Raw genomic sequence first — 24,347 nt, 5'->3', positions numbered from 1 at the left:
AGTCTTCTTATTGTACGTACTAAGACTTTTACATGACTTTAAATGTCTAGCCGATCCGTTCATCACCACAGCCAGAGACGGACTGAAGTTCATATCACTCATATAGTCTCATTAGCCGGTACAACACATGAGTCAAATCAATAACCATGTTCATTATACGTCTCGGAGCATTTTTTATAATGACGATGTAAGCTATCGAGACGTGAAATTAGTTTATTGCACTTTTTGCACTGAAACAGTATTCTTTGAGCATTATTAGAACAACCGCTTCTTTCATGTCTGCGCGCATTTGAAGTGAAAGTAAATGATGCGTCACAATATTTGCATTGATGCGATGTATGCTCTTCATGAATTGAAGTCTGGAATGCAGATGGTGAAACTTCAGCTGATGATGGAACAGCACGTATCGTTGTCTCCTCTGCAGCAAGTATCGGGATCTCCACCGCCGCCGTGGTCTCCTCTGCAGTCGGTATCGGGATCTCCGACTCCATCATCGTTGCTGCCAATGAGGTCCCAGCTGCTGTCGGTAAACATTCTATTCCGGTCGACATAACTAAATCTCACGAAACTTAATGGAGAGAGCACGTCCGTACTGCACCGCGACCAGAGGTGAACTGCGGGTCCAGTCGTCTGAACCTCGCTTATATACCCGTGGTCTACTGGTATACCTCATGAGTCAAAATAATGCCTGTATTTAAAATTATTTTTTTTTCCTATTAGGTACCTAAAAATTGTAGAAATAAAAAGCATACGAGTTCAAGTTTTACACATTTATTTATAAAAATTACACAAATACATATTAGGTTAAGGAATCAAGCATTTTCACAAGCAAAGTCTTTAATGCCGCACGAACTGACACGTCGACTCCGGTCCCAACTGGTTCGTTGACTCCGGTTCCAACTGGTTCGTTGACTCCGGTTCCAACTGGTTCGCAGGCCACAGGATCAGGAACACAGGTTTCCAGCTGGTCATCTTCTGCGACGTCGACAACTCCGACAAGACATGGTCGATGACGTCTGTGACCACGTCTACGCCTGGGCTTTGGCTCAGTGCTAGTTGGGACAGATTCACTGCCTGAACTGCGACGACGAGACACACACCGTTTGGGCGTCTGCGTAGAAGCATCACAGGTCGCAACAGGTTGCAACACGCTCATGTTTGGTGTTGCACATGCAGACGAGGCGACTACCTCATCGATGCTAGCAGGAAGGATTGTGTGTGGTCTCATGTGATAGACGGCACAGTTTCCAGGTTCGCAACAAGCTACCAGCTGCTGAGTCGGTTCGTAGGACACAGGAAAGTGCGCAAACCGCCAATGCTGAGCACTTCCATCACAGGTTTCTGTATATGTACGTAGATATCCGGAATCCCAGTAGCTGTACTCGACACTGCTGAAGCTAGGTCTTGCGCTCACGTACACGTTAGCAGGATGAAACGTAAACATCTTCTTGCAGGTCGAACGTCAACTGAAGGCACGTACGTATGTACGCCATTTATATATGCAGGCTCCTACTAACATTGTGTGTGCCATTTCTGCATTAGCTGCGAGTTTGTACAGGCAGAGACACGTTCAAACTTGTCACATGGCTGCATGTCGTATATTGCACTAAGCTTGCGCAGGGAAGGACAGCCGTAGTCGGTCTGTATATCTACGATTTCAGCTGCTCCAACGTCGCACAGTTCTCGTAGCCATTTCTTCTGTTCGGGTCCGGCAACGTAGATTATTTCGTTTTGAACTAGTAAATCTTGAAGTGTGTTTTTCACTTGGTGGTACGGAATTTTTCCTTCGTCCCACTCTAGTCCGTGATAGTATTTACATAGCCATTCGTTCGACCGTTTAGTTTTTTCGTCTAGTAGTTTCCACGGATACGGAGGTCGGAAGCTGCGGGTTCGAGTCCGGCCGTCGTGAGTGACGGCAATTTCCTTGAGCACGAATCCATTTTGACTCTGGAAACCTTGCAGGTTGCAGTACATCTTGTCGCTAGCAATGCTCGGTCGTAACTAAATTATTATCGAAAACGAAACAGTATTTATGTCAGGATTTTCACAAGTTTGTCTCGACAATTGTACGATGCAAGCCGATCGTGAAGTATCAGACAAAAAGCATAGGTGTTTGGCGGAATATTTCCGCTAGTCGTTATCTCGATCCTACAGTCGATGATGTTTGAATTTATTCGATCATCCTGTTTGGAAACGTCAAACACCATTAACGGTGCCTTGTTCTTGAAACTGTCAGGACTCAGTATCGGTGACTGTCTCCGCCCATAGTAAGCTTGCTGAAACTTGGCATACATTTGATATGCTAGAAGAAATCTTCCACTTTCAAAGTCCATGTTCATGTCAACGTACGGATAACTTTCGCTGTTTAAAAATATTTTTACATTGCGTATTTGACAGTTATCGAATACGGAGCGACTTACTCCTGCATTGAGCTGTCTTTCGGTCTGAAGCCCGACGATAATGTATCTTGGTTTTTCCGTAGCGAAGCTGGACTTTACTATCCAATTGATACGCTGACTATGAGGCAAGCCAGGATAAGTTTCCAGACTCCAGGATCGGAATGGTACATCGAAGTTCTTGCCATTTTCTATATTCTTCAACATCTTGACTCGTTCAACGGTGCTCACTTGGATGTGGGGCAGCATCCACTCGATAGACTGTAGTGTTAGCGAGACATCTTGAGGGTTTTCTGCAGCGGCGACAATTGCATTAATGTGCGTGTTGGCTAGAAGCAGTACGAGCTCTTGTTTCGAATTAATGATTATATGCTTGTAGTCCTCAGCGAATCCAAGAAGCATGGACAGAGGAACACAAACTTCGAACTTCCCTTCGGCATAAACCGGAAGCTTATATTCATCCTCGAGAGCCCAACCGGCCATCTTTGCAGCAGACAGTTCATTTGGCGTGAGCGAAAGGTAATTTTTCATAGCAGATGTTATGCCTACATCTCTCGTCTGGTCTACCTCGACGCCATTGAGTACATAAGTAATGCGCTCGATTAGGTGAAGAATACCATTGCAGGATATTGACGTCGTTGTCGGATGTGTACCATCCGCTTTTGTAAGCGTGCCTCTTATACGTAGAAATGACTGCGAAGGTAAAGTACAACTATCTTGGTGCTGTACTGCAATGCGTACTTCCGATGGTAGTGCGTACGGCCCGAGCAGGAAAGGCTGGTACTCGTGCAATTCCATTTTCGTAATGCTGTCATCAAAAATGACTGGATATTCCACGTTGAGGATTTCGTCTTCCATATTTATTCGGCACTTGTCCAATACTGAGAAGATACTTTATGTTGTCAGGTGTTAATGCACCGATGTCTGGTAGAGAACTGTTCTTATTCACGGCAATACGATTTCTTTTATAATTGTTCGGTGTTACGAACTTTATGCCCATCGCTTCAAGTGCAGACGTAATGTAATTTCTTCGTCTTGAAAATTCACCAATCGTCCTCGCTGGTCAACGATTCGGACGACGACTTCGTGTGCGCACTTCACGACGACTGGAACGTAAATGATACTTTGCGGTACTTCGACCAGTTTATATCCTGGCGGGACCATCGGCGAAAACTCGTGCAGCATGTTGCTTAGTCTTCCGTTGAGATACGTTCCACTTGCCAAATTACAGTTTATTCTTATGACATTCACAGGCAAAATGTTTACTGCGCGTGTAGATTCGTACGTTCTTCCCGTATCATAAACCTTTGATTCGAATCCGAGCATCGTACCTATGGTGCCAGGTTTCGTAAAGTCGACATTTTCACTGCATGTTAGAATGCTTTTTTGAGTGTTTGGATTTCCACGCAGTTGAAAGTCTACATCCTGTGGTAACATATCCCTGATGTAATTTGCAATGTCGTCAATTTCGTAAGAGCCAACAGGTAACCGTATTTCATGAGCGGTCCCATCACTTTTCAGGAAGCAGATCTTGCAATTTTCTTCGTCGATATTAGGTATGGCATTATACGTTTGAAAATCTACGAGTCCGATACACCATTCTCCGTCTAAATCCAGAGGCGGGAAATGAACCGCCCGCAGCTCAGATGCGTGACCTGTCAGGGTAAGTGTTATCGACATGACTAATAAATTAACATCACTGCACACCCTTTAAGTAGCAATTTTTATTTGTCAGCTAATTTTTGTTTGTTAAAAAGCGAAGACACAAGTGTCCGCAGTTTGTTTGATTAGGCTTCTGTTCCGTTTCGTAATTGTAAAACAACGTAGTGGACCGGCCCAGGTACTGTCGCAGTTCGGGCGGAGGGCGTAAATTTCCAAAACTGTCGTAGTAAGTAGCTTTTTTTCCAGACTTTATGTACGCCACCCAGTGCGTGCCGCGACCCGCCGACGTGTCTAAGTTAATTATGGCGCACTCACGTGTCTTTGGCTTGCTGGGCAAAGTGTCTCGCATAAACACGCCGCGGAAATTTGGTATTTTCAGTTTGCGTGCGTACTTTATTAAATCTACGTTGGTGAGCGGTCGTTTCGGTAGGGAACTTAGGATTTTCTCTTTACACGTTTCTTTCTCATGCCTCGTCCTGTCTTGTGAGGATGCAAGTACAGTCCTGCGCCGTTTTTTTTACCGATGGCAATGGCTTCCATGCTGGCATTGTGTCGCTGTGCTTCTTTTAACTGCTTGTGTTCATTCTTCGAAGTGTTGACTGCCCGCACTATACCGCTCGTTGCACCGATAAGGCCTCCGAGAGCACCCAATGCAGGCAAAAGCAAAGGAAGAAATCCTCCTATAATCTTCTTGTCGAGAGTCTGTAGTTTTTGCTTGGCTTTTTGCACGCCTGCACCGATCTTGCGCTTCTTGGTCTTGCGTGAGTTAGTCTTTGACTTGATGTAGCTGGTTCGACGAGCACCCAGTCCTAATTTCGTCTTTGCCTTCATGATCTTAGATACGCCCCACGCTGCGATTTTCTCTCCTAGTCCCGCGTTCGACGATTTACTTATATCTTCGGATTCCTGTGCCAATATCTCGTCGGCCCGGTGCCTGGATTCCAGATCCTTGCTTAATGAATATGCGATATCGTGCTGCTTGCACTTTTCGTCGAGAGAATTAATGCCCACGTCACCACGAGCTAACCTTTTCGCTAGTTTCGTGCCGGGGCCGCAAAATCTGTAGCCGGGAATGTGTAGCTCGAATGGTAGATGGTTTATCAGAGAGTTCACGAGTCCTGCGCCGATGTGTTTTTTGTTCTTACCTCTTCGAGTCATTACGCACAACTGACCAGAAAGTATAAATGTGTTTGATTTTATACAATTACTTTAGTACAATGCAGGTCGTCAAGCAAGACGTGTGTTTGCCCGTGCGCATTACGCAAGACGATGTATTTAGTGCGCGTGAATCACGACATGGCTTACTGTTGCCTTCTGCCGTACGTTGCATAATGGCGGGTCCGTCCAACTGCGGTAAAACGTGTGTTTTACTGAGTTTACTGGAGGAACCAAATGGTCTTCGGTTCGAGAACGTTTACTTGTATTCCAAGTCGTTGCAACAGCCAAAGTACCAGCGCCTAGCAACTGTTCTACGATCTGTGGATGGTCTGGAGTATTTTCCGTTTAGCGATAATACCGATGTTGTACCTCCAAGCGAAGCAAAAGCCAATTCCGTGTTTGTTTTCGACGATGTAATGTGCGAGAAACAAGGCATAATACAAGAGTACTTTTCCATGGGCAGACACGCCAAGGTAGACTGCGTTTACCTGTGTCAGACGTACAGTCGTATTCCAAAACATCTCCTACGAGACAACGCAAATGTCATAGTTTTGTTTCGCATGGACGAACTTAATTTACGCCACGCTTACGACGATCACGTAAACACCGACATGTCGTTTCAGGAATTTAAAGACATGTGTTCCTTGTGTTGGAAAGAAGAACACGGATTCCTAGTTATAGTCAAAGACTGGCCTCTATATAAGGGCAGGTACAGACGAGGTTTCGATCAGTTTATCACCAAACATGAGTCATAGCATTTCGAAATTCGGTCGTAGCAGTCGAGACTTACGTACTGCTCTCAAGTCTCATGACGACGTTAACCACAAATACATTTCGCTACTGGCTCAAAAAATAGACGGGGTGAAAAAGGAATTACTTGAGTACCTCGTAGCCATAGACCAGCGCGTGGAAGCTTCGGATTCTCGCATTCGCGACATGATCGAAGTTTCGAATGCACAAAGACGGGACGATCTGAGGACCTTTCAAAGTAGTCTGAAAGCATCACTATCTCAATCGTCAACAAATTCAGATTTGGCTAAACACAAGAAAGAAGTTTCTGCGAACGAATAGAAAAGTATAAAAGGAGGTCTTGCAATAAGTTTTCAGCCAGTACAATGTCGGACCTGGCCAGTGACCTTCATCGAGCTATACAGTCTGTTCGTGAAAAATATTTACTTGCTAGACGAACCAGACTTGCACGTGAGATGGAAAATGAGGAGATATTTAAACCAATCACTAGTCGCCTCGACGAACTTAAAAACAAGGAAGAACCAGCCTTCATTGTGAAGACAGAAGTTGAAGATGAAATGCCGACTGTAAAGAAGAGAAAGTATGAACCAGATCGAGAAGAAGAGGACTTAACAAGTACAGAGTCCATGGACAAGAAAAAAATACCGAAAAAGGGACATCAAGTTAATGCAATGGTCCGACCATACCTGATATCGTTTACGAGCCGGAATAATGACACGACCTACGGAGTGTACAGAAAACATAATAAATGGTTCCTCGGTGCTAAAGAAATAGACTTTCTACCAGGAAATATCGTGCGCGTAGCAGAGTTCAAAACGCGCGGGACTCCGGGTCTGTACGAATTGCTGTTTCGCAGGGAGCCTAAAGGATATTCTCACAACGACTTACAAGAGTACAAAAAACTGCTAGAGCTAACCAATGCACATTTTCGCGATAACGATCCAGATAGTGGTGTATATAAAGACGTAGATCATGAAAAAATCGACATTCTCGCTAATCTCTTCAGTGAACTAACAATACATGGCGAAGGTTTAAAAAAGCTAGAAAGTGGTCAGACATTTGACTATGTATATTGGGACGATCCTAATGAATTAGTTGATCGCCTTAGAATTCTACATGCATCGCTTAGTGTAGGAAACTATTCGCACATCAACGAAATAGTCTCCATACTTGAAGAACTGAAGGAAGCCGGCTACATACAATGAGTCGAACCGGAATCGCTCGCGAACTTCATGCTCCTGCTAGACGGAAATACCTTCGTCGCAAAGTCATAGTTCGTGGAATTGATGATTTATTCCAGGCGGACCTTGTTGAGATGATACCGTATTCCCGATTGAATAAAGGTTTCAAGTACATGTTGACAGTCATCGATGTTTATAGCAAGTTCGCTTGGGCTAGACCTGTCAAATCAAAGACTGCAACTGACGTAGCCAAGGCCATGAACAATATTTTGCGTGATGGACGTGTACCGTCGCACCTGCAAACGGACCTCGGGAAAGAATTCTACAATGCGACCTTCAAGGCTTTGATGAAGAAGTATGGCATCAAACACTACTCTACATTTAGTAACGTCAAAGCCTCCGTTGTCGAAAGGTTTAACAGAACTTTGCGTTCCAAGATGTGGCGGCAGTTCACGGCTAACGGAAATTACAAGTGGCTTGACATCTTGCCGAAACTAATAAGCGAGTATAATTCCACTGTGCATTCTACCACGAAAATGAAGCCAAAGGACGTAAAGGATAATCGCCTGCTTCAAACAGTTTTTCCCAACACGAAGAAGAAAGATCCACGAAAGCGTAAAGCTAACGTCGGCGACATTGTGCGAATCTCCAAGCAGAAAGGTATCTTCGAGAAAGGTTTCACTGCGAACTGGAGTCCCGAACTTTTCCGTGTGACACATGTTCGTGAATCAGAGCCTAGGACCTACTACCTCGAAGATTTGGACCACAAACCTATCCATGGCGGCTTCTATGCCGAAGAGATTCAGCCTACGTTGTATCCCGATACGTACTTGGTGGAAAAGATTATAAAACGAAGAAATGGACTGTCCTACGTCAAGTGGTGGGGCTTTCCACCTCGCTTCAATTCGTGGGTGGCAGATGCAGACGTCGAGAAATCCACAAGGCTTTAGTAATTTGTCTGTGTTTTTTTGTACCTGTAGTAGTGTAGTATGTATGTAATAAAATTTTTTTTAAAAGGACTTGTGTTGTTTTTTTTTTCTCAAACCTAACACTTTTTTAGTATTTTTTAAAATTAAAGTTGTTTTTTGGTATCGGTCAGGGATCGAACCAAGGACCTTAGTCGATCCAATCAATCAGTATATATATTACAAATTTATTTAATGAATTTGGAACTTTTTCCCGCCTCTCTAGCATTAAAATTACGAATTTCCAATATGGTGGTCTTGACGTCTGATAGGATGATGGTAGTAGAGGATTTAGAGTCTCTTTACGAATGTTGAACATGGTTTATTGAAATTATTATTTTTTACATAAAATTAAACATTATTGCATCGATCGGGTATCGAACCGAGGACGGGAATCGATCGAATCAATATGTAAATTAATGAGTGATTTTTTTTAATGAATTTTGGAACTTTTCCCGAATTTGTAGCTAAATAATTACGGATTTTCAAGATGGCGGCCAAATTTCAAGATGGCGGGGGCACCTCGGTAATAAATGTTTACTGCACTCTAGCGGGTAAGAATTAAACTAACATGGCATCAGCACACTCTAGCCGACGATACAATTATGATGGCTTCCAGCATCGAAGACAAGATGGCGGACATGACGTCATACTAGATGACGATATATATGCTTTGAAAAAAGTGGTGGGAGTCAGTCTGCTAGCACCCACCATTGAGGAAGGAGCCTGTCGCCATTTTTAATTTTTTTTTGCCCTCACCAGGTTCGAACCGAGGACTCCAAACTCCGTGTCGTAAAAGTATATTTTTTAAATATTTTTTATTAAAAATTTTATTATTTGAATTTTTTTATATTTTTTAAAAAAAATTTCATTACAATCGGATAATAAATAAAAAAGTTAAAGATGGCGGCCGTAACGGAAATTGCAACGGTGACGTCATCATCCAATATGGCTGCCATGACATCCTTATTTTCAAGGTCGGCGGCTTATAAGCGGCTAGCTCTTAGGAGTTTTAAGCAGCTTTTAGGAGTTTTCGTTTTTTCTAGGGCAACGCGACTTTTGAGGATTTTCGAAATCCTAATTTTTGAACTGTGGAATTATTTGAGATTTTTTGGCGGAAATTTTTTTCAAAAAAATTTAAATTTTGGCGATTTTTGAGGAATTTTGGGCAATTTTTGCCCAATTTGGGTCATTTTTGGCGATTTTTGAGGATCAAATTCCAGGTCAAGGTCAAAGGTCAAGGTCAAGGTCATCCAAGATGGCCGCCGTGACGTCACAATCCAATATGGCGGACCGGCACCTCGGCACCTCAGCCAGAAGCCAGATCTCGGACCGGCTATCCTATACTACTCACGGGATTATTAAATAGTTTCAGTATGTAATCTTAACAATAAAACCGCAAGTACTCCTATCTTCATACCAAAATGAACTTTATGTCTGCGGTGTTAGGGGACACTCGCAAATTGGGCCTAAGTCGTCGAGTCAGCCGGCACGAGGGAGAGATAATTAATAATTTGTAGTCTTGGTCTCAAGACTTCTTAGAAGTTGTTGTATAATTATTAACGCTAGTTTTGGTTGAGGATAATTGTAGGTTTGAACCACTACACGCATATTCTTTAGAAGTAAGGGAAAATCTTGCAATAGGTACGTAAACCTTCAGCTACATGTAATGAGACTTTCAACGTAATTTACTTAAACACGTTATCGACGTAAATTCACAAAACAACTTTTATAAAATATAACAACTGTACTATTAATTCATGTAATTATTTTTGTAAGACTAATAACCTTTTATGTGCTAGTTATACTTTAAAAATAATGACAAATGCTCAAAATCATAAACATAGAAACTAGTATCTCTGTACTTGATTGGAGTATTTTTGGTCTACGCTATTGTAAACATTTCTGTAACTATAATATTTATTATCATTAACCCGAGGATAATTGCTTGTGAAGACTTCATGATTTGAAACCTATTTGTTTTGATTATTCAGAGGGTGCAAGGAAGTGAAATGGAGTCGATGACAAGTCTGGAGTATGCTCATACTTGACAATATGATTCCATTAAAGCATGGATCTCCATACTGCTGCCAAGACCGCCTCACGATTGGAAAGCCAGTAGCGAGTGGGGTCATTTCGCAAGCAAGTGAGACAGCTAACAGCCTACAGTTCCAAATATACACATATAATTAGATAACTTATACTAACTACAGAATTTCACTATACATTAATATTTCTAATTTTTTACACAGTCTCTACTATTTTTAAATACCAAGAAACACTTTTAACCAAGTTTACTGGAAAACATTCTTAAAGCACATAATTTTTTAATGATATTTACTGCCACTAAAAAGAAAATATTGTATATCTTTGTTAAACTATGCTATACTATGGATATAATCAAAACATATTTTTCAGAATTGCTGCTGTGTTTTATGTTTTGAGAAACAATTACATGTTACCATCAAAACAAAACGGATGTATAAATAAAACAAGGAAATTCTTTAGTTGCTAAAAGTAGCTACGGCAAGAGAAACGTTGGAATGTAATAAAATCTATGTTGTTCTGTATTAAATCAAACATACATAGTTATTTTTATTTCTACCAATAAATTTAATGATGTTAATGGGTAGGTTATTTGTATATGTTGTTTACTATTAACTGAATGGGTGGTTATATATAATGGTACAACAATGTTAAAACAAATACATTGGATTACATGTTTTCATTGTCTGTGTTGGTTGAATAGTTAAGAGGAAGTAAATAATTTTAGTTTGGGAAATTTAGTTTACATGCATTCAAGGTGAACTGCTCTGGGACCATCTGAATAAAGATATAACTTAGGTATGATCACATCACGTAATAAACAGGTGCTTGGGGAAGGTTTCAGCACTCACTACTGCAGATCTCTGGGGTGTCCCTGGCAGGGCGCTGGCGCCGCCTTGTCGGGCAGGCAATCTCTCCGCAGCGCTGTCGGGCGGGTTGCCGCCACCCAGGGGTGTTATCTCCACCCCGGTCGTGCCGCTTGAATGGGCGAGCTCCCACCCCCTGCCCCCGCACTCTACCATCGTCCGTGGACCCTTCCCTGTCACGGACACCCGGGAAGAAAAGAAGGAAGTGGCTGTAAGAGGAGAGACCACGGACTGGTGAGCTTGCAGATGACATCTCCGTTCTTCTCGGTCCATTATTGGCGCCCGCACCGGCCTTCCTGCTGATACATCGTCTCGACGAGAGAAGAAGACAAGAATTCAATCGATTTCCGCTCACACCAGGGATACGCGTGGTGATGAAAGTAGGGACCTGCACTTTTCTTTGAAAGTACAAACATGGAACGTTTATTTCACGGCAAAGTTAACATTTCTGAACGCCTTGATTCGTTTTGTTTACGTCAATTATTAATCTTACCTCCATATAACCAATTCAAAGTTGTAGAAGGTCAAATGACTTTAATCGGTATCTTATTAATGCGAATTTCATTAAGAAACTAATAACACGACGAAATTTTCATTATAGCTGTAAAATGCAAATCTTTCCATGAACCTCACTGAATTTACACCTGAATATATTTTATTATTTGTATTGCGTTAAATTATTGAATACTTTTGTTATGATTGTAAAATTATTGGAACATACGTATAACTGAATATTATTCATAAATTAAGAAAAAAATTTATACACATATGAACCTTTCCTTTTATATAACCTGAGAGTGAAAACTTCAGAAGAGAGAATTTCCTGAATTTAAAAGCAATATGAAATGGAACATATAAATTTTACTTTCGCAACTATAAACAAAACTTTTATTTTTTTTAATGTTCACAGTTTATTTATAATCCGCCAATCTATCCACGTTAAGCAGCTTTTCTTGACGTGACAACGTCTAATAAATCGATGAACGCCGGCTGCACGCACGAAAAAGTGTCCCGTTACGCACATTGTCCCGTTACGCTGTGTCCCGTTCCACTGTGTCCCGTTAAGCTCATTGTACGCTTGCGCCATATCTATCTCTCTTCCACCTTCCACTCGATTGGAACAACCATCGATTTGACTTTTTCGATGTACATTAAACTTGAAACACTCCCATTCGTTTCCTACTTTCCTATCATCGTCCTATCTTTAACAGAAAAACACTGATTGGAAGAAGTTAAATAGCAAACATGTATAAAAGTTATAGTTAAAATAATCTCTTCGTTAAAGTAATAAATATATTTGAATTAATGAGTGCAAATAAAAGTAAATTTATCAATTAAATTGTATATTTCATTTCACTCCTTTGTATCCATACAAAATAGTAATAATTCAATAAAAATGATTCAATTTTATTCATAAAAGTATGCAATCATTTCATCAAAGTTTTGTTATGACGTTGTCAGGTTAAACTATCGTCCGTAAACCGACTTTACAAACCACCAATTTTTTTAATTTTAATCTATTATTTTTTTGATAAAAATGTGTTTAACATTATATGCTGTCATATTTCTACCAACATTCTATATGTTTTATTCAATTAGGGTGCTCCAATGACATAACTCGAAGTAAAAAAAAAGAATAAATGTATGAAACAAATTTTTATTTGTTGGTGAAATTTTAGATATTAACTTTCTGTGAAGTGAATTATATATTGCCTTTTATTATAAATGCCTACCCATGGACGGACCCGCTAAGATACAAATTAAGTAACTGTGTTTTAAGAAAATGAACAACCATCACAAGATCAGCCTTTTTTACATTATATTGTTTTGCATTCTATTAAGTAACCTTGTAAATTGCTCTTAAGAAAATGTTTTATTTTATCTATTAAAAAGTACATTTGTAATTCGCTGATATTTTTACTTAAAGCAGCATATTTTTTTTTATCTTACGCACTTATATTTAAGTCAAAATATTTTTTGAACAACAAATGCTGTCTTTGCAATTCTACCAAAATTCTTTATATTTTATGCGATAAGGATGACCCGAAGACGTAAACTCGGAGTAAAGAAACACGAAGAAATGGATGAATGTTTTTAAGAAAAAATTTTTAAAGTTCATATATTAACTAAACTGATTTTGATTTATATTAGATAAATTGACTGAATAATTTTTCTCTTAAAAGTAAGTTAAAAGAAATGTTGAGCTTCCCCTTCTTCCACCCCACTACGAGTGGAGGTATATGCAATGTGAAACCAGCATGTGTTTGCCGTGGGTGGGATAAAGCCCACATGTGCTATCGCCCCGGCCGCTAGCCGCTACTGCGGCGCAGACGTGTCTGCGAGGGAGGAAGTGTAACGGCAACACTGGCAGTGAGGGCCAGTCTGTGCAAACACTCCAGGCTGCGTCCGCGGGGCAGAAGTGGGGCGTGGTAGAAGCCGGATGGAACCACGCTCTTTCAACGTTGTACACTCGCGGCAGATAATGTTCAACTAAACGGCCGTGTACACATTTTCCTGGTAAAATTTACCTTTTACTTTCATTCTTCAGGCAGTCACGGTTATTTTTTTACTTCAAATAACGCGTTATTTTGAAATAAAAATATAACTTGAAGACCTTTTTGTCCGTTTTTATAAATACGTTTTATTTGTTAAGTTGGCTGTATTTTTTGCTGGCTGCCGATGTTCAAAGCGTATCAATGCCCGAGTCAGGTTGCGTAACAAAATGGCAAAATTTCCATGCCAATGCAGGACAAAACGGACCGCGTTGCCAATGGGTTCCAAAGACTCATAGAAACAACTGTGAATACAAACTCAACTCTTCGTTTTTGTTTCAAAGCAAATGTCCCATTATTTCACATTGTACTCTTCAGGTGTATTAACTAATTAATTTTTTCTTATACTGACGAGTCAGATGATAAAGAATTATATAAGTGTGACACAACATAAGAATGACTTCAAAAACGCGTCTAATAGGCCGTCAGGGCTTCACACGTGTTATAAAAAAATTAATCATATCCTATTTATATTGATGAATGAAATTGTAAAGATGTGTGTGATGTTTGAATTGTTAAAACAATTTTTGTACGAGGGGGAACCCAAAAAACCGAACTGAGAGCGGGCTACCATTCGTAGACGTAGTAGAGAATCCTCCCGCTAGATGGGACCTTTACTAAATAGCTGCCCAGATGGTGTCAGTTTGTAGGTTAACGTTTGATCGTAGTGTTGTTTTCTCTAACTGTTACGCCTGCGAAATCGTTATGGAAGATTTAAAAAAAAGTGTATTTGAAATTTTGTTTTCTGCTTGAAAAATCAGCAACGGAATATTACAAAATGCTTCAACAGGCTTTCAAGGAGGATGTGTGAGCCACACAAGTTCTAGAGTGGTTTGGGTGCTTTAAACGTGGGGAGATGAGTGTTGAAAACCATGTTCGTAATGAGCACCTTTCAACATCTCGAAAATATGAAAATATTTAAAACAAAATTCGAGGATCGTCGTTTCACGATCTACGAAATTTCAGAAGAGACAGGAGCGAGTTGGAGCTCGTGCGAGCGGATTTTGACTGAGGATTTTCAAATAAGAAATGTTGCCGTTAAATTTGTTCCTCGCCTTCTCAAACAGGATGAAAAATACATTCGATTGAATTTGAGCCAGGACTTGGAAAAAGAGATTGAAACTGATCCAAAATTTTTGACCAAAGTCATTACAAGTGATGAGAGATGGTTTTACGGGTATGACTCAGAAACCAAGCGAGCGTCAAGCCAGTGGAAGTATCCCAACTCCCCCAGATCAAAAAAAGCAAGACAAGTGAGGTCGAATGATAAGATGATGTTATTGTCTTTTTTAATGTTCGTGGAATAGTGCACCGGGAATTTTTTTCCCCTGTGCAGACTGTTAACCAGCACTTTCACTTGTAAGTTTTACGATGTTTGCGAGAGGATGTGCGGAATATACGTCCAGAACTTTGGCGATCAGGTGACTGGTTCCTTCATCACGACAACGCCCCCGCACTTACGGCTTTACGATTGAACCGCTATTTGGCCTCTCAGGTGTGGTCTGTCGTTCTCCTATCCTCCGTATTCACCAAACCTAGCCCCGTGCAAATTTTTTCTGTTCCCGAGGATGAAGAAAACTATAAAAGGGAAGCGTTTTGATGATGTGGAGGCGGTAAAAACAGCTTCGCAAAGGGGACTGGAGGATATAAAAATTTAAAAAGAGTTCCAAAGGTGCTTCAAAAATGGGAAAAAAAGACTTGACAAATGCATCGCATCTAATGGAGAGTACTTTGAAGGTGACTGAAGGAATTTTGTAAAAAAGCAATAAATAAAGAATTTTTTTGGGGTCCCCCTCGTATTAAAACAAGATAAAATTTACCTAAAATATCTATGTTAGTAATGCTCTTTAAAAATATTTCTATTGCTTGAAATAATGTAAAAACTTTCACATATAGTATTTAATAAATCATAAAATACGCAACTGTAACAAGTTTATACACCAAGAGGAACACTTTCTTTCCACAGAATATGCTCTTTGGTGATTTATCATGAAGAATATGAAATAAATAAATAAAATATATCGTATAGTATTTGGAGTGGGGCTTGGTAAAGATATATGTTTTTAAGGAAGTCTTGTCTAAAGAAATAAATATTTTCGCAATGTTGGCTAGGAAATGGCTTTCATAGGAGTCGGCTGAACGTAGTACTGCGAAGCGAACAAGTTTCTCTAGAACATAAAGGCTGTGCCTGCTCGTAAGGAAAGGTTTTTTGTGGGTGGGATTTTGTTGGCAGAAAGAAACGGGAGGGGAGGGATAATAGGTTCCCGAGATTGGAAGCAAAAACTGGGAGCTTCACAACCTAGTTACAAGAAAGTTCTCACTTCAGGCCTTTTTTTGTGCTTTGGATTCAATACGCCAGTTTCGATACAAGAAACAAAATGAACTTTTTCATGACTTTAGAACTACTCAATTCAGGGAATTTAGTCTTTTAGGTGAACCCAGAGGTAGTAAAAGTGGAGAGGTTCCTCCATTTTATTTATTACAGTAATCTCTCGTAAAATATTATACAGATAAATTATTTCAAATCCAAGATCATCATTATACATTGAATAATTGATCAGATTTGTTTTGTAACTGATGCAGATTGTGTGACTTTAATTAATTTTCGTGTGCGATAAAACATGTTACTGAATTTTCAATATGGTTATGGATGTGACAAAATTAACTGCATCTAAAAACGATGAATGTTTAAAGGTGAATTACGATGTTTTTTGGGCTATTTTGCGGGTAGTCCTTATACAAAAAATCACTCAAATTAATTTATGGTGAATATATAGAGCTAAGATAAAGGGGTACAAACTTCCTTAACATTAAACGCTTTTTTATGTGCGGACTTTGTGTGTATCATGTTACAAATACGTGTTAAGTAAGACACGACTTTCCTACCCCCCTGCCATTTACATAAAAAAAACATATAAGACCACATTAAAAATTGACTTCAAAAAGTTCATTCTGTATCTTACCAAGCAACCAGATCAAGAAACAGCGACTGATTCCAGAAGTATCTTGAGAGGAAATGAAACAGGTAGCGCCAATACCTATATACTGTGTCCACAATGATTTGGTAATGTTTTAAAGAAGTCTAAATTATTTTTGAAATTAATGAAAATAATGTTTCACTTTGGCTTTGCGCTATTTTCTGTTTTCATAAAAGACACTGTAGAATAACGATACAAAGTAATATTGGTAACATTGAAAAAAATTGTATAGGACTTAAAATTTTTTTAGTTTATACTCTTAACCCAAAATAAAAAGGTTGTAAAAGATTTCAATATTTGGTATCATGATTATGGAATTGTTAGAAGTTTAGATATAGACATTAATGTTTTTTATAATATTGTACATACAGAAAGCACCCACGAGAACTCTTATTAATCTTTATTCCTTATAAATATCAGATATCCTGAAACTTCACGCATTACAACGATTAAAAATTCATCATTTCGAGAATAAAGAACTTGTATAAATGTTTTAATTAAAATTTAAGTTAAAGATTTTACCTTAAATGCATATTGGTTTATTTGTTAAAAAATTATATTTTCCGTTAAACATAAAAACTTACTTTTTAGACACCCTTAAAACTTATTAAAAGAAATAAAATAAAAGGTGCCTCGTAATATAACAGTATAATAAGTATATGGAAACAAAACCATTCAAATAATATTAATTGGAACTTAAATGAGCAGATAAGCAGTTTTTTAATGAAAATATTCAACCATAAAGCAAAGAATAAAAAAATAATTTTTGTTTCGAAGAAGCATGCACCCCGATGTGTTGTTATTCCAGAAATCACAGGCATGTCATGCGTGTCAATATTGCTCTTCTGGGTTAATTAAATCGTTTGAACCCCAAAACAATTAAAATTAATCTGGGAACGCAAAATACGAAAGATGCCTTGGCTAGTATTTATCTTCCAAATATTTCGCAACCACAGAAAAAAAATTCCTTGCTTTTTACAAAATAATAAGAAAAGAATATTTACACACGTGTGTGTGTGTGTGTAAAGCCAAAATTCGAACAACCTCATATGATCCTACACAGCGCACTCCTAAGATCAGTTAAAACATTATTACCGCTCGCTGATCCTGCTCGGTAAAGTCTTACACAAAACTCTGACATTTTTCAAACCACCGCGTGCCTACCAGTACGGTTCAACGACACAGGTAGAATAGTTGCGAGCAACAGGCGAGCAAACACAGAGCTGCACACCTATACGTGTTTAGGCCCCTATTCGAGGACCCCATTTTTTACCCTTAAATAGAGGACGGGAATACACAAACACTAACGTAGCTTCCGAGGACTATTACTTTAGCAAGCATATCAGAGGACCTGTCAGACTGAGGACCTTCACACAAAGTGTGTCTGGTGCTTTATCCGAGGACTGTAAAGTTTTACAGTTAACTGCAGGACTAGCAAAATCAGTATAAATGTTTCAACAAGACAGGGTTCCTGGTAGTCGTGTAGTCGAACCAGTGGTCCTTGCTAAGGTGATACGGAGTCGATTCTCGGGGTTCTTCCGTTTTCTTCCCTCTATAATCCCGCTGCTGCTCCATTTACATTTGACTTCGCTTCATCGTTACTAAATACCTATATGTTATAATTTCCGTAAAAGTTTTTTTTTTGATAAAACCACTTATCCGAATTTGTGTAAACATACAAAAAAATATATATTTTTTAACTGAATTAAAACATAAATTTCGCTCCAAAAACTTCATTTATTTAAATGTTATTCACGAAAAAATTGTTATGATGATTACTTTTTCTATTAATTGAGATTTTGAACTATGAATTACAATTCAATATTTGTAAGAGAACCCGTAGAACCCCGTTTTTCAGTTCTATATGTTCCAATTCCGATATAAAAAAATAATTAATGTTTTATTTGAAGACATCAATTCTGCTGGTATTGAACGAAGGTTTCAACCAACCTAAATAATAAACTAGATAAAACTAGTGATTTAAGAATAAGAAGTCAGAACTATATCCTACTTATCGTATTAAAGGAAAAATTTAATTTTCATACATATTAACATAGAAATCTCAACGTATAAAATATTTAAAAACCAACAAATAAATTCTCAACGAAATGTTTAAACAACAGTGCAACCAATAATAAGTGTGATACAATTACAAAAATGTATTCAGTTACATTTTATAAAAATTAAAAAAATTAAGGTGTAATTAGTTTTTGGTAAGAGAATAAAACTTTCCGAAATTCTTGTCCAAACGAATGTTATTAGTTTCACGAAAAAACTGAATTACGAACTTTAAATAAGAACTATATTCTACGAAAAACAATGGACATTAAATAGTTTAGAATATTGTTTCATGTTTAATATTTAGACCGCACGGTTATATTTACACACCAGCTTAAAATCAATTCTTAACCGAAGACTGTGTACTGCACCAATCAATCTAAGGACTTTTACACAGTTTGATATATACTATTTCATGTTAAATAAGAGTACCGCGTGGTCATTTACACATCAGTTTAAGCTCAATACTTAAACGAGGACTGTGTACTGTACCACTCAACCTAAGGACTTTTACACAGTTTTATATACTGTTCCATGTTTAATAAGAGGACCACATGGTCATTTACACACCAGTTTAAATTCAATACTTAACCGAGGACTGTGGATTGTACCACTCAACCTAAGGACTTTTACACAGTTTCATATACTGTTCCATGTTTAATAAGAGGACCGCATAGTTATACCGCGTGGTTATATTTACACACCAGTATAAACTCAGTAGTTGACAGAGGACTGTGTATTGTACCACTCAATCTAAGGACTTTAACACAGTTGGATATATTGTTCCATGTTTAATAAGAGGACCGCATGGTCATTTACACACCAGTTTAAACTCAATACTTAACCGAGGACTGTGTATTGTACCACTCAATCTAAGGACCTTTACACAGTTTCCAGGGTGGTGTTGTTTTTGTGTTTCTGGCGCCACTCCCGTCCCCCTCCACCCCTCCATCCACACTCCACCCTGCCCGCTCGTCAACATGCTCCATCGCAACTTGCAGTTCGTGGAAACGTGCGACTCTACACAAAGTCAGCTCAACACGTGTGTCTTCTCTCCAGTGCTGACAACTTATTCGTCACTCAGTGGCGGATCCAGCTTCAAATTATGGGAGGGACCGATGACCCAGTACCTCCTACTTTAATTGTGCGTCCGAAAAATTCGAAAACTAACAGCTTCTCAAGGGGCTATTTGAACACATGTATGACGTCACGTAAACATAAATTAGATAAACAAGTATCACAAAAAAATTAAAAAGTATTAAATTGAAATATTGAACCAAATTCTAAAGGTCATATGCGGCAGGAAGCCTATTATATTTTTTCACACTTCAGTTTTTCGACAGTTTTTTTCTTTCAATGCGAAGTAGAGAAAAATCATAAAACTTTACCTGGTCCTAACCATCTCAGTGAACAGATATTTATTTCTAAACTTGGCCTTCCAATGTGCGCCAACTTACCACAAAAACTCATACATTCCCCTAACCTTTGTATTTTGAAATGCCTAGATTCATAATGTACCAATTAATAAAAATACCAAATAAATATTGGAATAAAATGTACTTATAAACAAAGTCCTCGTCATCAGCATACATAAATTAAATTTTTACATGTGAGATTTTTATAATAATCACATACCAAATTGTATTTTTGTCGCCATAATTTTATTAATTTAGAAATTTATCATGCTTCAAAAGGTTGAACCTTTATTTTTTTAATTGAGAATGTTATGGTTTTTTGTGCATTTTCCATTTGAATCTCCTAAATGAAAAAAATTATGGTCTGCGATTTTTAAATTTACTCCATAGAATAATCTATTCTCCTACAAAATACTAACAAATCACAGACAACACTTTAAAAGTTCTGTTATCATGTAGATGAAACTAGAGATAGATAGATACGTCAATTTCTTCAATACCAACTGGACACTGTTCAGTCTTGAAAAGAAAGATGTATGTTCATATGTTTAAATATAGAGAACACTTACGAAACTGATTATACAGTAGAAAATTTTTGTATTTATAGATCTTTAATGCACCTGTACAGTAAGTTTAGGCTAAGGTTATTCTTCGAATAACTTTTGTTTCTGCTTTGATCGAAAACTTTTGACGAGATACATTCCGATAATGGTTTTTATGTTTTTATAGTACTTCATGAAAGTTGTATAATTCTATGGGAGTGAAATGTACAAATGAAATATTCGAAACATATAAAGAATATCAACTTGAAAGTGTTAAAAACAATAATAAAGTTTTATAAAAACTATGTGATTATCACCATGTATGCCCTTATGTGTTCTTATTTGATTAGCATGCCGCTGTTTTAAATAAGTAATGAAGATGGGGTTGGAGAACGTTAGTTTAAATGTTTTGCATATCATAGCCGGATATATTTAAGGAGGTTGGGCAAAGGGGCATTAGTTCAGGTGGCTTGTCACATTGTGTGGGTTGGGGAGAAGTGAGTGGAACATTGTGTATAAATGTTATTTATTTATATACAAATAAAAAAATATTTTATCATATTGCATTACAACAAAAGATAAGGTACAAATCGGGCAAACTTTCGGCACCGGAATAGTGGGGGAAAAAAAAAAAACATATGCCGATCCTAAATACCGAAATACCTATGATGTAAATATCGGTAAATTACGTATTTTGTGATGTCATTTCTGTAAAAATATTTACATGAAGCGCTCAGTTTATCAGTGAAAACTGCCTACCACAAACAAATTTTAAGTTCTTACTTCCAAGAACCCTTAATGAAAGTAGCATTTTTCGTGGCTAGTCAGGAAAAATGTATATCAGGGGAGACAATATATATTTAGTTTCCTTGAAACGTGTTTATGTCCAATCGAAGTGTTGAAACAGCGTAAACATTTCAAGCGTTGGAGTAGAACGGGGGAAGGGGTGAAGGAGGGTGGGAGGTTGGGTGGTTGGGTGAGTGGGAGGGAGGCAGGCAGGCAGGAAGGGAGGGAGGTAATGCGGTACTCTCAACCCATTCTTAACCAAGTGCAACGTTGCCAAATTAGCGCAGTAGCTGTGTGTGGGATAGCTCACTTGCATTTTTCCAACGTTGCCTGAAACTGGTATCAATACACACACCAACAACAGAAGAGATATCTAGTATGTGAGCTTGGAAAGTAAGAGAAATTAGAAAGGGAAAAAAGATTAACTGTTACTAAAATACTGTTTACTCGCAATGATAATTAATTTTTTTTCCCTTGTTTTAATACATCTATAATGAAGAGGTGGAATGAAAATGACATACGACGCGTGAAAACATGATAGCGATAAATAAATAATATGTTTGTTCGTATTTATAGATTCATAAAGAAACGCACATCTACGCATTAAAATCAAAAATGTTTTTTCAAACACTTTTGTATTTATTTACTTACACAGGTACCGAAATGGATGACTGAGTAAAGCTCAACAAATATAAAACAAACTACCTCGAAAACCCCAACTTGTAAAAGTGTTAATTCACAACTCAAATTCTATTTTCCCGACAGAATGGTCAATTCTTAAAACCAGCATTTATTTATAGTCACAGAAAATGGCATCGAATGAAAGAAAAACTGATAGTAGAACTGGAATAGGGTATTTTTCATAGTACAGGTAACTAGAGATGATATTTTATTATATTTTTGATATATGTCTACAGAAATGACTTAACAGTTGTCTGTAAAAGTGCATTGAAATTTAATTGCGATACCTACCTTTTGCGATTATCGTTTTAAAACTGCATGTTAAAGACTTAAGTAGATAATATCATGTACATATGTAAGAACGCAATAACTTGCATTAGCATATGGGCACAAGTTTGGTTTCGATGACACAAATTCACTTTGTGAGAACTAATTTTCATAAAAAAATCTACCCTATCCAGTTTTTATTATCGTTACTTACATGATATTGACTACGAGAACTTGTGCAAAACCAATTCCCATATCTTCGCATAAAGTTAAATCTAATAATTTATTGATATTACAAAAAAATAATTATACAAAATATTTATACGTAAAAAGACGTGCATAATTTAAATTAGCAGGCTAATTATCAAGAAAATTCCCTTAAATAATACTTTCGTTGCACGGTTATCTTATTATAGTGTTGATGACAGCAGGAACTGCAACATGATTAGAGTGGAATCCTAACCAAATGGATGCCAACTCGGCCCTTATTTTTAGTACATTTAAAAATAACAAATAATATTTAATAATGTATGTTTTTAAAATATTAATTGAATATTAAGTACGAAAATTATATCACTAAAAATATTTATGTAGGTATGTTTATAAAGCAAGGCAAGGTTAAAATTTAACAATTCTAAATAAGTAAAACTACTTTAACCAACTATCTCTGTTATCCGTCACTACTTGTATGCGATTTTTTATGAAACGTTATTCATGCTGTTTCCGTAAAAAAAAAAAAAACAGAACATTGCTTGAATAAAGCTCGAGCTGCAAATAAACAGAAGAAAATGACTTCTTTTTATTAGGATGTAAACAATTTAACTTAAAGAAATTCTCCAAAGTCCGTACATATGTACACATTGTACAACATTGCACATTAAATAAACTATGTTATACTAAATTGGTAAATAAAACTACTATATATGTTATCTAATTAAACATGGCTTTCTATTTTTCCCAAATAATTTAAAATCTCGTACTACTTATTTACTTATATTTAAATGTAACTGTTCACGTTTGAAATTGAATTTCTATTGTCCGTCTATTAAATTATCCGTCATAGGACCGGTCCCGAGGGTGACTATTAAATAATTAGGTTTTACTTAAAAAATATGTTTAGTCTGTAAATGTTAGAATAAAAATTAAATCTGTGTAAATTGGAAACAAATAAATATTGAATTAAGATAGATTTCAACTTACAAAACGTGATTGGTTTAAGTTACTAAGCCATGACCTAACACACTCTTTCACTCCGCCACGAATATCTAAATTGGTGTAAATATATATACTTTCAAAAACATTATGTATGTTTTAGGTACACTTTTTTCTAATCACACGATGTTTGTCTGCTAGTGTTAAGGTTACTGTGGATAAATTTTTACGGTTTTTCCACTATCTTTGACGTCATCATCCCCTAACACAACAGAAGACTTGAAACCCAGATTTTTCCATTCTCTTTAAATTTTCAAATCCGGAGTTTGTAATTGTGCCTATCACTTGCTTTGTCTTCCTTTTGATTGTAACACATTCTAGCATCACCTTTTGTTTCATCCAACGAGAGAACTGTAAAGCGCTCTCTTGTTAACACGATAGCAATTGAAAACACAAAATCTCTCAAGAGAGCAGCTGCTAACGGTAAAATAATTATTTTACTAAAGCTTCTATAAAAACTCAAAGATTTCCAAAACAACAGTAATTTAGCAGGAAGGCACGTGTTGTCTGACCGCATGTTGCTAAAAACCAGCCCAAGGAATATAAAGTAGACAGAGATTTCACCCTTAGAATAAACATGATTTCTGTCCCCCCCCCCCCCTCCTCCTTCTGCTACTATCGGCTATAAATGATTCTGACGCTACTAACACAGCATAAAACCAAATAATTTAATTTTGACCCAAAATATATTAAATTCTAGGTTTTCTTCGGAATTCATCCAGTACAGGATTTGGTATTTTAATACACATATACGTTTAAATAAAAAAGTCTTACGTTGTATTTCCTTGTCTTGATATTCATGTCAAAAAATTTAAGGCTTTGTTTAATGTTT

The sequence above is a fragment of the Bacillus rossius genome, chromosome 6 (genome assembly GCF_032445375.1).
Source record: "Bacillus rossius redtenbacheri isolate Brsri chromosome 6, Brsri_v3, whole genome shotgun sequence".
Classification (NCBI taxonomy): Eukaryota; Metazoa; Arthropoda; class Insecta; order Phasmatodea; family Bacillidae; genus Bacillus; species Bacillus rossius.
The sequence above is the reverse complement of the archived record's forward strand: the minus strand, read 5'-3'. Positions refer to the sequence as shown.